General features: G+C 49.6%; 1 long non-coding RNA gene across 1 annotated transcript in view; it reads right to left on the reverse strand.

The window, feature by feature from the left end:
* Positions 1–10,898: 10,898 nt before the first annotated feature.
* LOC108538789 (uncharacterized) overlaps positions 10,899–12,371 on the reverse strand; it is a 137,467-nt gene continuing 135,994 nt past the window's right edge. Inside the window, exon 4 of the long non-coding RNA XR_001888191.1 lies at positions 10,899–11,250. This is a non-coding gene — a long non-coding RNA (uncharacterized LOC108538789). The remainder of the gene's footprint in view (positions 11,251–12,371) is intronic.

Raw genomic sequence — 12,371 nt, forward strand, 5'->3', positions numbered from 1 at the left:
TATACAGAATGGAAGAAAATATTTGCAAGTCACATCACTGATATAGGACTTATATCCACAATATTTAAATATTTCTTTAAACTTAACAACAAAAGTGTAAAAGTAAAATTATTTAAGTGAACAAAGGATCAGAATAGATATTTCTCCAAAGAAAATATACAAATGGCCTATAAGCTCACAGAGAGATGCTCAACATAATTGACAGACACAGAAATGCAAATCAATTTACACTAAGATGCCTCTTCACACTCACTAGGGTGCCCATAATGAGGAAGGCAGACACTAGGAGGTGATGGCGAGGATGCAGGGGATACGGAGCCCTCATACTCTGCAGGGGTGGACACAAACAGGTACAGTCATTGCGGAAAACAGTGGTGCTTCCTCAGTATGTTACGTTTACCGCATGGCCCAACAAATTCCACTCCTACTTCGATGCCCAGGAGAAGCGAAACATCCGTCCACACGGGCACGGCACAAGGGTGCTCAGGGTCCCGTTATCCCCAACAGGCGAAAAACACACAACGATGAAAATGTCCATCAGCAGACAGGATGGGGAGACACAGCATATTCCATCCAGACAACGGAATAATATTTGGCAGTAAAAATACTGATACAGGTTTAGCATCCCTAATCCAAAAATCCATAATCCAAAATTCTCTAAAATCTGTTTTCTGAGTGCCAACATAATGCTCAAAGGAAATGCTCGTTGCAGCATTTTGGATTTTTAAATGTGGGATCATTAACCGGTAAGTATAATGCAAATATTCCAAAATCCAAAAGACTTCATTTCCCAAAACCTTGGGATAGGAGGTACTCAACCTGTATATCATAAAATACAGAAGAATCTCAACAACTTTGCTGAGTGAAAGAAACCAGACTCAAAAGGTTGCACATTGTCTGATTCCTTTCATATGGATGCTGAAAGCTGGCTCCCTAGAGAAAGAGAAAGTCTGCTGGTGTTTTCCAGGCTCTGGGAAGGAGAAAATGGGCAGCAACTGCCGACCGGTTCACGGTTTCTTATGGGGATAAGAAATATTCTGCAATTAGACAGTGGTGATGGCTGCAAAACTCTGTGAATATATTAAAACCACTGAATGTCATACTAGAAATGAGTAAATTTTATGGTATGTGAATTATGTCTCAATAAAGCTGTTTTGAAAAAAAAAAAAAAAAAAAANAAGTCTGCTGGTGTTTTCCAGGCTCTGGGAAGGAGAAAATGGGCAGCAACTGCCGACCGGTTCACGGTTTCTTATGGGGATAAGAAATATTCTGCAATTAGACAGTGGTGATGGCTGCAAAACTCTGTGAATATATTAAAACCACTGAATGTCATACTAGAAATGAGAAAAATTTTTGGGATATGAATTTTGTCTCAAAAAAACTGTTTTTTGAAAAAAAAAAAAAAACAACCCTGTTATTTTAATGCAAAAAAAAAAAAAAAAAAAAAAAAAAGGACGCGTTTCAGTCCTTTCAAACCTTGCGTGCATTTACCAAGCACTGACAACGGATGAGGCCTTGACCCCAGATGGCTAGGCAGAAAAAAAAAAAGGAGTTTGCGGTGAAATTCAAATTCAGCAGTAAATTTAATAAACCACAAATTCCTCATTCCACAAGCATCTCTGTTAATCAACAGTTGAATAGCGATCACACCGTATTTGCATTTGTAAAGCAACTTCCAGCTACATATGCATGACACTGATGTTAAGGAGAGAGTCGGTTCACTTATTACCTGATTCAACAGGTGCTGACACATTTCCAACAGCATCTGGGTTACAGGGATGAAGGAAACACAGACGTTATGTGAAAAAGCCTCAAACACGCCCACATGCAATGTGGATTACTTAGGGCCCCTTTAATATCTCTCTTTAATATCTCTTTCTATTCCAGCAGAAGAGGTTTGAGTCAGCCAGTGCCATTCACGTACACATCCACCCCTGCAAAGTCATACATGCACAGCAGCCAGGGAAATGGGAGGCGGAATTTAGATCATGAAGTCCAAGCAAAAGTAAAAGCAACTTCCAAACTAGAGGTGAAGTGAAGCGTGGCCCTCGGTCATGTGCATACTTTGACACTCCTGATCCCAAACCGGCAAAGCAAACGTCCTATGGCACGGATTTCATTATGCCAGATTACAGACTGCATTCAAGGCAGAACAAAAATGAAGGCAGTAGGAAAAGAAAAGTGATTAAACTCACATTAGCCTTCAAAAATATTGTTTCTGCTAATAACTGCCTGACTTTATTCTATGTATCACTAATTTACCGGTAACTGGGCAGCTTTTATATTGCTGGGCTGCCTTCCGGGACTTAAACAGAAAAATCTTCAACACAATCGAACAGCACATTCCCAGCATTCTCTCACTTTCCCCCTCTTTCACGAATTAAAACCCAAAGGCTTTACCTCTTGCATCCCTTCACTGAAATAACTGGGACCCACGCCCAGTGAAACTTGATTGCAGACGGCAGGTCTGGGAGTCAACATTCCAACCTTCCGCAGACATCCGAGCAACCATGGGCACCCTCCTATGGCGAGTCTCCTGGAACTGCACATTCCTGCTTGCAGCCAATGTTTACTGAGCACCTATTATGCGCCAGAACTCTTCTAGGTGTCCCCATCCAAAAGTGAACAAACAGACAACACACCCACACCGGTCCCTAAAACAGGACATCTAAAGAAGGGAACTCACAGAAGCGGTGAACAGAAGCAGTGGTTACCAGGACCTGGGTGGGGCACGGTTGGGGAGGTCAAAGGACACAAAATGCCAATGAGACAGGAGGCATCAGTCGAGAGACCGAGGCCCAGCATGGAAACCGCAGTCCACCAGGCACTGCATCCTGGAAAACTGCTAAGAGGGGCAGATTTTAAGGGCCTCATCCAAGAAAGTGAGTGTGTGACTAATGCGTATGTTAAGTGGTCCAATTTAGTCTCTCCACAGTGTACACATCTTTCAAAACAACACTTCGTATACCATAGACATATACAATTTGTATTTATCAACTTAAAAAAATAAAAACGTTTAAAAGTAAGGGGTGTTGGGCACCGTATGTGCAAAGTGCTTTATACACACTAACTCATCTAATGGCTCATAACCAACCTATTAGGTGAATACCACTGCTGTCCGCTTTTACAAACAGGGAAGCTAAGATGCAGAGAATTTCGGGAAATTGCCAAAAGCCAAACAGCTCTTAGGCAGCAGACCAGACGCCGGACACTGGACGCTGGCAGGGCAGTCTAGACCAGCGTTTCTGCATTCGACCTCTGTCGTTCAGGGAATGGACCAGGCATTCAGCTGAGCTGCCTCGGGAAAGAAGGAAGAAATAGGAGGTTCCTTCTCTTCTCACTTATCACGTGCGCTTACGAGGAAATGACAAGGACCTTTTAAGTCTGTGGCTGAAGGTAAGCACGTTCCTCTGAAAGACAGAGGAAATGCTGGCCTCACCGTGGGGTGATGGGAATCGTGTGGTCAAGAGGAAAAGTTTGAAGATCCAGAACAAGAGGGAAGAATTATTGGGGTTTTGGCCCTGAGAAAGCACATGGTTAGGACCATTCCGCAGGTTAAGAGGTGACCCGAGGTAAGATCCGGCATAGTTCTTCCATGGCGAGGGGTGTGGAGCAGCCACAGGCACAGACACAGGGAGCTGAGATGTTCCAAGGTGGAGCTCAGCAGAAACTCTCCTCTGACAGCTTCTAGTCTTTCAGTGCAATGGGACTCGAAGTCATCTACTGAGAGAGGATGGGAGAGGAGACACTGGGATCCATGTGGGAGAAACGACTGTCTGGAGGCCGAGAGAGACACTGTGTCCTGCCAGGCAGTGCTGGGGCTGCGTTTGAGCCTGGTGCTCATGCACGTGCAGTGAGACCAACTCGCCCAGCTGTCTGTGGCCCTCCAGCCTGTGCAGCCGCCTGAGCAGGTGCAGGAGAGATGGTGGTTCCATGTACAGGACAGGCCTTTGCCAAGGGAACACAACAAATCCACAGGTGGCGGAGTTTTGCCCAGGGAGATTTTGCAATCACGAACCCCCATCTTTTCATTTTTTTACATATTCCATTTACCTGGGATGAGACTAAGTGACAACTTGCCGTATTTTCAGTTTTATGACCATGAGTTCCTCTCAACAGTGCTTTATTGAGGCTCTGCTCTGCGCCAGGCTATAAGGGGACAGGTTACAAGGAGGACTGAGGCAGTATCTTACCATCCTGAGCTTCACAGCCAGCAGGAGTGGGACCTGTGAGCTTTGTATTTATCAACTTTAAAAAATAAAAACGTGTAAACCACAGCGCGGCATGGCAGCACGGTCACCGCTGTAAGAAGTGTCATGTTCGTGCTCCATCCTCTGGGAAGTCCTGGGGGCTTCAGAGGTGACGCAAAGTCTCTAACCCAGAGAGCGTCACAAGCAACTGCACCCCAGCTGAGATCTCACTGCCCGTCTCTCCACACCTGCTTTCCTGGAGCCCAGCAGCGAGGCACGCCTGCTTCCTGACCGCTTCACTGCCTTACTGTGTCCTTCTAACAGGAGCCAAAGAGGCACTGCCCGCCCCCTCAGAGCCCAAAATGCAGGTGATTAACTTATCCCATGCACAGAAACTCGGGCATTATTACTACTTGACAACCCAACAGGCCAGAACGCTTCCCTCCCATCACACCTGGTCCCAATCCACGTGACTGAGCAGCACAGCTCATGTTCGCCCTTCATCCCCTTCCCCACTGCAGTCCTCCTGGTCTTCGTTAGCACTCACCAACACTGTCACACGGGCCTCTCAGCCACCTACCGCTTCCTGAAGAATCCTTTGTCCCTTGAAGGCCAGGGGGAGCTTTCCACAGAGAAGTCCCAGTAGAGCCACATCCACCACCCACATCCACCACCTACATCTACCACCCACATCCACCACCCATATCTACCACCTACATCCACCACCCACATCCACCACCCACATCCACCACCCACATCCACCACCCTCATCCACCACCCACATCCACCACCCACATCCACCACCTACATCCACCACCCACATCCACGACCCACATCCACCACCTGTTAGCCACATCCACCATCGGCCAGCCACATCCACCACCCACATCCACCACCCACATCCCCCAGCCACATCCACCACCCACCACCCACATCCACCATCTGTGAACCACATCCATCACCCATGAGTCATGTCCAGCACCTGCGGACACACAAGCTGTCTCTGCCCTCACCTACTCACCTCTGCCACGCCCTCTCACTACTCACCTCTGCCATGCCCTCTCACTACTCACCTCTGCCACACCCTCTCACCTACTCACCTCTGCCATGCCTTTCACTTTTGCCTGTCCAGGTGACATCCAGACATCCTTGAAGATCCTGGAGAAACGGACTATGTTTGGACTGTGCCCTCCTCTGACTCGGCCAGCATAATCCCTCATCTGCTTTCTGTACTAATGGCGTTTTCTAACATACCAGTGCAGTGCAGTCATGAGCATCTGTAGCGTTGCCTGCTTACAAGCCTGTCGCCCACACCTTCCTGGGAGCTCCCAGGGTGGAGGCCTTCCCTGGCCACTGGCTCCTGGGGACCTGGTCTGTGACCTCACGTGCTGAACACGTCACTCAATACTGGCAGTGCTTTCCTGGGCTATGCTTCACGGCTCTTCTCACCACCATTTTCCACACACATCTTGGGCAGAACACGACTGCAGGCCTATGGCTTCCTTTGAGGGCTCATGTTTAGAAGATAACAAGTGATCTGACAGATTCAAGGTCAGATGTTAAATCCTAAGCCAACTGAGTCTAACATGTTTTTCCTGAAACCCCTAAGGAAGCCCCACAGATCTGCTTTCTGTACTAGTCATGTTGTTGATTTTCTCCCGCATGGATCATGACCTTGGAAACAGCTCAATCCAAATCAAGGCTGTGCCCCGAGAAGGTCACTCTCCACAGCAGGGGGCTGAGCAGCCTCCCTGGGAAAGCTGGACGAGGCATCACTCAGGTGTGAGGGACTCACTGGGGGCACAGGCGTTCCCCGGCCAGGCAGGTGCTGGGGCTGGGGGCTCCCCTGCCTCCCTGTGTCCAGGGTTTGTAGTCTGAGGTCGGCCCAGAGACTCTCCCTGGCCGTTCCGCTCTGCAAGTCAGGTCGACGGCTCCATCTAGGGGACATAGAATTACCTCAACAGCCAAGGCAGAGGAACTCCCGCAGGCTCCTGAAACAGCCGGGGAGAGAGAGCTGACTCCAAGAGCAGAGCAGGCACCGATGGTTACTCGACACTCTTCTGCATGGTGAGAGTCCAGCTCACCCGCGGCAAGGGGCTCGGAGGACACTTTTCCCGGAAACAGGAGAAACAGGCACAGAAATACAGGAAACGAGAAAATGCCACATCCTCCCTCACCCTAAAACCTGGGGTTTGAAACAGGCTCTGTCCCCTCCCGAGTGCCTCTTGCCAGGGTGCACATCGACCAGGGCGCACACTGACATGGACGCATCGGCCATGTAGGTTTTAGCTGCCAACTCAAAAGAAAAAGGCTGAGAGTAGCTGTGAGGGGCGATCTCCACTCACCTCTGAGCTAACTCGCTGGTTACCATTTATGGCTGTGTTAACATACGATCACCATCACGATGTGGGTTTGGGGTCTGTGGCAGATACAACGTGGGTGGGGACTTTTATTTCCCAAAGTTTAAATAATCCTGCCATTACAGATTACATTTAATTGTTATTTAAAATTAACCATATCATTGCCAAGGACAGATACCTCCCCTTAGGCAAGAGAAGAGCAGTCTGCACCATTTCCTGGAACTCAACTAAAATCAAGATGCCATCCTCACTCACACAAAGTAGCTGAAAGCAAAAGTTTCAGCACGTCCTGTGTATGTTGTTTCTCGAAACACCCTGCACCTTTACAGACTAAAAGTAAATCACAAATCCTGGTTTACAGCCTAGATCACAAGGGGGCAGCACCAGGAATGAGGGTGCATCCTGGGGAGGAAAAGAAGCTCATCTTGGAGTCAGTGATGAAAAACATCCTCCCACCAGGAAGGGGCCGTGACTCTACGCTCCTGCTGGATCCGCATTTTCACAGCCCAGAGCATCATGTGCCCTGACAGGTGGCTCTTCTGAACGGAGCTGACCACGGAAACTGAGCTGACCATGCACACCCAGCTGATCACAGAAACTGAGCTGGCCATGCACACCGAGCTGGTCACGCACACCGAGCTGGTCACACACACTGAGCTGGCCACGGAAACTGAGCTGACCACGGAAACTGAGCTGACCACGCACACTGAGCTGACCACACATCTCCACGTGGGTCACTTCCTATGAGTCTCCCTCAATGCAACCAACTGTGTGAGCTTGCTCTGCTGAAGTCACTGTTTCCATTTTATAAAGGAGGAAAGTGGGGCTGAAAACTAAGTTTCCGAAAAAATACAGAAATCAATTGCGTCCTTACAGCCTTCTAACAGGCTGTATGACCTCAGTGCATAAGAATTAAATATAACATGGAGACACACGAAAGCATCCAATTCAAATGGACGGGTTCCCCAAGAAACTGACAAATACTTGATGTCATATGACACCGAGTCTCACTGAGGAGGTTCCTTACACAACAACTTGATTTTCCGACGGAAAAACCAGGTATGTTTCCACGAGCACGTGCGGGTCATAGTCACACAGACTGTCCTCCTTCCCACCCACATATTAATTTTGACCCTCACCCACTTCCATATTTTGTTTGAGTCCTATTATTCAGGGTTCAAATTTTACATTCTTTTACAGAAACAGAAACCACAGGGAGCCACACTGTGAAATTAAACTGCTAACCAAAAGAGGGCTTTCAATTAATCCAAATTATCCAATGCAAAATGGGGCTACTTCTTGAGAATGACTCCTAAGGCTTAATATTTATTTATAGCCCATAAAATGCTGCTCAAGAATTATTCCTTCCTGCCACGTGATGTCCAACTCAGGGCTGAACAGAGGCTCCAGGGAATACAAATGCTGTCATTTTACCCACAGCTGCAGGTGTTTTTCCTGTTTCCTGGACTTCAGAGGACGGTCGCTGGTGGGTTGGAGGGTCCCTGCCAAGGCCAATCGCCCAGAGGATCCCACAGTCAGTCCTGGACCAAACGGCCCATAATTGAGCCCCAGGACACTTGGAAGGAAAAAAGGTTCTTGCAGAATCATCCAAAAAGCTGTTAACTCCTCAAACCAGAGGAGAGATGCAAGCTCTGATGAAGGACCCTCAACCATAGACACGTCTACATTAGCACAGAGGACACTCCGTCTTCCTGAGAAACACACAGGTGGCGACTCCAGAGGGACGGACACTTGGCTATGAACCACACACATAACACACGCAGCCAACCTACAGCCTCCGAGGACGCCAATGACAAAGGGATCATTGCCCACGCAGGCTCCACACCGGCTCTCCCAGCCTCTAGTTACACACAATGGACACCAACCTCCTCCACGTCTACAAAACCTCAGCTTAGCGCAGAGGTTCTCAAAGTGTAGTCAGGCCAGGGACTCAGAAGCACAAATGCTCGGCCTCACGCCAGGCCTGCTGCATCAGAAGTGTGGAGGGGCCGGCTGTCTGAGCTTTGGTAAGTTTCCCGGGGTGATTCCGACGCACATTAACGCTGGAGAGCCCCTGGCTGAAACAAGTCAGAGGGAACCGGCCTGCTCAGATATTTTAACGGCCCCAAGCGGCTAAAAGGGGGCTGGGTTTTGCATGTTCCTCTTTGGTTAAACTTCCTCCCGGATAAGGACAAGAACCCAGCTGGGGCAGAGCCGCTGCTCACTAGACACTGCGTCGGCATTTTAAAAACTGCTGTTTTGTAGAGAACAAATGTGTAAAATTAACCCCTTAGAGAAAAAAGTACAGGTGATGCCAGGAGGGACAGCAGATGACGCAGCTGACGGCTCCACGTGCTCCGTCTCTCGGGCAGGACAAGGTGGCACTGCCTCTTCAGTGCACAGCACCCAGGCCACCGCCGAGTCCTGGGGGTGCAGGAACCATGGAGACAATGATAACACCAAGGGAAATCCTGGGCCTGAGGTGGAACAGCAGATTCTACTGAAGGGGCTGGAAGAGCTTGAGATAAAAGGTGTCCTTCGGGTTAAGCCAGAGCCTGAAGTCAGGGTCACGCCAGGTGATAACAGACAGGCAAAGGCCTGAGGGAAGGTGGAAAGCTCAGGGCGCTCGGGCCGGAAGGACAGGACAGCAGCAGACGCTCAAGGCTGTTGAGCTCCCTGGGTGCAGGTGGCAGGAAGGACTGAATCCACATGGGATTCCTCTCTCTCTCCATGACCCAGGGCAGGAGCCCACGACACCCACTCTCCAGAAACACAGCACACCTGCCCGCCATGAGGCAGCTCCTCCGTCTGGCCAGCAGAACAGCAAGTGTCTGTTCCCCAATCACTGGCTCAGGAGGCTCCGTGGCCCCCAGTTCATCAGGAGAAGGAAGCCCGGAGCCCAGACTTTGGGAACCGTGCCGGGAGCGGGGCCACCTTCTGATGTCCAAAACAGCAGCTTACGTTTCAGGTGATAAAATTAAGTGCAGGGAATCGCCTTTTCTTATTTTGAGGGCACTTGGAATTCAGAACCACGACTGCCTATTGACACTTTAATTAGTGACGGCACTTCCCAGCCTGCAGCGCCTCCTGTTCACCCCACGCTCCCCCACAGCCGGAGCTGTTCTGAGCTGGAGCCAGCACCCTCCCCGCCATGTGCACACCAGCTGCTCTTTAGGGTGCACGGTTCTAGGCCCTGCCCTAACCAAGCACTGGTCTCTACAGCCTGCCAGGCCTCCCCTTACAGCCCCCAGGCCCCAAGGGGCCCATTCCAGGATCCCCGAAGGCCCCAACACATCTCACCCGCACCTGAGGGACAGCGCCTTCCCCCTGACCATCCCCACAGCCACCAGACTGACCTACAGCTGCCCATCCACACGCCGTTTAGGGTCCCCTGGACAAAAGACTTTCCAGCCTTAAGGAGCTGAGCTCTCGCCGGCCCCACCTCATACCACACGTCAGGGGGTCTTGTGTCCTCCCCAAGCCAGTGTCCACCGCAGGGGATGGGGTGCTGTGGTGTGTTTGCTGTGCACCTTCTAGCACAGTGTCCATTAAACATGTGAACATGTGGGGTCAGGATGAGGGTGTGAATCCATTTGCGGTTCTCATTCCCTAACTTGGGGTAAGAGGGTCTCGCTCTGTCGCCCAGGCTGGAGTGTAGAGCGTGACCTCGGCTCACTGCAACCTCTGCATCCTAGGATCAAGCAACCCTCCTGTCTCAACCCCCCAGCAGCTGGGACTACAGGCATGAACCACCACGCCCAACAAGTTTTGTATATTTTTGCAGAGACAGGGTTTTGCCATGTTGCCCAGGCTGGTCTCGAACTCCTCAGCTCAGGCAATCTGCCCGCCTCAGCCTCTCAAAGTGCTGGGATTACAGGTGTGGGCCACCACCACCCCCAACCCCCAGCTAAGTCTTTATTCTTCATTCATCCCATTTTTCTCCCTTCTTGAGACAGAGATAAGAAGCTCATGTGCTTTCTCAGAGAAGCAAGTTGTATAAGAGAATTTTAAGATCACAAGGTGAAGAGCCCGTTTGTCATTTCTGTTCCAGCAGCTCCGAGCACTGGTTAGATGCTCAGGCCTGAGCTGATGGCCATGATCAGTCACAGCATGCATCTGTCTGTGCAGAGGAAGGTCAGCGCCTGAGACAGAGAGGGAGGGAGGGAGAGGAGGAATCTCTGCATCCTTGGATCAGCTTAAGCCACTGCACTCACTACAAAAGCAACGGAACTGCCATCATTTGCAGATTTACTGTTCCACCTTTTACATCCATCTAGTGCTAGTTACCCACAATCACCCTTTGGGCGTCCGAACACCAGCACCCAGCTGTCAGGCCGAACACGTGGAGTAAATGAAAGCACAATAGTTTAATTGCCATACACATCGTCATTTTAAAATACAACTCCGTGAACAATGCTTTTGTCTATCTTTAACATCCATGCCTTAATGCTGCCATTCCTTAGGGCCACAGCACTGCGGTGACAACGGGATGCGTCACAGACAGCACACAGGAGCACATCTCATTTCTACAAAGATAGAGCTCTTTCTCTGCTCTCAGGAGTGATTCAGGAGTACAACAGAAGCCAAAATGGCTTAACCTGAAGAATAACAGACTCAAATATTCATAAATATTTTCTCCTTGTCCACTTCCAACATCTCACTTTTTAGGGCATGGTGAGATATTTTGGCACACAGCAGACCTAAAAAGAAAAACAGACCAGAAAATGTTTAAATCAAGAAAGAAAAACAGCTGAGGGTGGACTCCATTAGTCCTGTAATATGTAGCCAACACGTCAGCATGTCAAGGTCATTTTTCCCTAGGCTGGCTTGGAATTATTCTCAGGTGTCCAAACGTTTCTCCATCATGCGCTGGCTCAAGATGGATACGTCCACCTGAGGAGAAATTGCTGGGAGCCAGGTCCTGCCGAGTGACCGGTGGGCAGACAGCACTGTCCCAGGGCACCGACCACAGTGGGTGCAGCTGTGACCCAGGCTGCCCACCGGCTGCCCACTGCCTCCAGAGCAGAGCCACGGGTTGGGGGTGGGGGGAACACACCTTTGTTGCCCCTCCTGCCGTGAGCTTGGGGAGGCAAACAGACCCCAGCCTCAAAGGATGTGCTAACTTGCACTGTCTTCCCTGACTCTGAACAGACCCCTGAAGGGTACTGTAGACCCAGGGGCAGAGGTGTTTTCAGAAACATGGACATTTTGACAAATGCTCCTGGAATTGTAAGCTGGATGGAAGACGCTGACACCATCAGTCATCAGCTCCCACGAACCATGCAAGGGTCCCTGGGGATTGGCTGGAATACAAACCCTCCATCCCCAGACAGACTTGCTTGTTCAGGGTCAAAGATCCCGATCTGAGAGACCAGCGTAGCACTGGACTCAGGGTGGCCACAGGTGAATTCATTTCCAACATAAACAGCATTTCTGCTTAATGCAATGAAGAGATCTTCTCAGAATCATAACGATTTTGTTTTCTGGTGAATTCATTCTTAATAAAATATACTAAATAAACGATTTCCATACTTCGGCATCAATGCTCTTTTTGAAAGCGGTCATTAATTTTTTTCCATTGAAAATGGTCTCAGAGGAACATCTAATTTAATCCTTTCACTTTATAAAGTGCAAGAAGTTTCACGACCCGCTTGGGCAACATGGTGAGTCCCCATCTCTACAAAAAACACAGAACTTAGCCGGGCATGGCGACTTGCACCCTACAGTCCCAGCTACTTGGAAGGCTTCTTGGGAAGAGGATCACTTGAGCCCGGGAGGTTGAGGCTGTACTGAGCTGTGATTGTGCCACTGCACCACAGCT

This window comes from Rhinopithecus bieti, unplaced genomic scaffold, assembly GCF_001698545.2.
Source record: "Rhinopithecus bieti isolate Rb0 unplaced genomic scaffold, ASM169854v2 scaffold_16559, whole genome shotgun sequence".
Classification (NCBI taxonomy): domain Eukaryota; kingdom Metazoa; phylum Chordata; class Mammalia; order Primates; family Cercopithecidae; genus Rhinopithecus; species Rhinopithecus bieti.